A 1,801-nucleotide genomic window follows, 5' to 3' on the forward strand; every position below is an offset into this window, starting at 1 on the left:
TTCGGTAACCATCCTATTCTACTTCCTTTTCGCCTTTTCCTATCCTCATCCTTTTCATTCTACTCTCCGCCTCTTCTTCATATTTTCACTCATATTTTTTCCTCTTCACTTCTCCTGCCCCTGTTGTCTTCCTCCTCTTCCCTTTGACCTTTCGCGTGTCACTAGCTGGATCCGATTCCATTCAGCAAAACTTAGGGCCTCTGTCTCCCCAAGACGGCGTATAAACATCACCCAACAGTGTACTTGGGCCTTTAAGCTGTTCACCGCCTCCAGTTCACATCTCGAGGAAGTTTTCCCCGGTAAAATGAGCCAATAAATCACCCAATGAACCGGTAAGTAGTTGGTCTGACGAGGCTTCCAGAGGGCTGTTGGACTGGGCAGATCTCCCGGTAGGTCTTCCAACCCCCCGGTGCGTGCTGGTGACTCCATATATGTTACTGACAGACCGCTGGCTTCTCTCCGCCCGCAGCCGGACTACAGGTAACACGCCCATAAAGGTTATTTACTGCTGAGGAACCTTCTTTTTTTCTTCTTCTTCATTTTCTTTTCTTCTACTTGTCTCTCTTTTTTTTCTCTTTCTTTTCTTGTCTTGTTCAATTGTAGGTTTGGATGTTTTTGCATGTTTGTTAGTTTTTCATCACTTCTCTCGTTCGTCTTTTCTTCTCTCTCTGTGTGTGTATCTCTCCACCCCCCCGCCTCCCTCTCCCTCTCCCTCCCTCGCTCATGCTCTCATCCTCGCTCTTACCTTCTCTCTCCCCTTCCCTATGACCCTCATCTCTCTCGCCCTCCGCCCTTTCTCCTCTTTCTACCTTCCTCACCAACGCCTTCTCCCACCCCCTTCCGCGTCCCTTATCTCCCTCTCTCCTTCTTCCCTCCCTCTTCCTTATCTCTCATCCTTACCCCACCTCATCCCAATCCCCAATATCCCTCTTTCCCATCATTCCCACTCTCCCCATCTTCCTCTGTCCCTCTCTTCCTCTCTCCTTTCCCTCACTCACTCAGACATCACCACTTTTGTTACTGATACTCTGGCCTTTAAAATATGTTCCTCCGTTATCATTTTATAAGCCGTTCATGCTCGACATTCCCCGAAGTGGGCGGCGTTCCAGGCGTCCCGCAGCAGTAGGAGGGAGGTAAAGAGGGAGAGGGGAAAAGAAGAGAGATGGGGAGGGAAAAGGGGAATAGAGGGAGAAAGGGGGAGGTGAAATGGGGGAGAGCGAGATGTGAAAAGGTGAGGGGAAAAGAGAAAAAGAGGGAGAAAGGGGGAGGTGAAATGGGGGAGAGCGAGATGTGAAAAGGTGAGGGGAAAAGAGAAAAAGAGGGAGAGAGGAATGGAGGGAGGAGGGAGAAAGAGGTGAGATACACATGAGAAAAGGGGGAAGAAGGGACAAAGAAAGGAGAGAAGGAGAAGGGAATGAGATAGAGAGAGAAAGATGAACAAGATATGAGAATGGATAAGGAGAGGAAGGAGGGAGAGAGAGAAAAGAGGTGGGGGAGAGAGGGAGGACAAAAAGGGAGATGGAAATGGGCATGAGAATTTAGAAGGTAGAAAAATAGGGATGGGAGAAGGGAAGGGGAGAGGGGAAAGGGATAAAAAAGGATACGGTGATGGGAAAGGACACAGTAAGAGAGGAAAGAAGGTCTAGAGGGAAAAGAGATGTAGGAGAAAGGGAGATGGAAGTGGAGATGCACATGAGGGAGGAAGAGAGAGAGAGGGGGAGGAAAGGGAGAAAGGTAAGTAAATTGAGTAGCTTTACGGTGTTGGGTCGATAAGAAGAAGGAGAAAAAAAATTTTAAAGGA

The sequence above is a fragment of the Penaeus monodon genome, chromosome 25 (assembly GCF_015228065.2).
Source record: "Penaeus monodon isolate SGIC_2016 chromosome 25, NSTDA_Pmon_1, whole genome shotgun sequence".
Lineage (NCBI taxonomy): Eukaryota > Metazoa > Arthropoda > Malacostraca > Decapoda > Penaeidae > Penaeus > Penaeus monodon.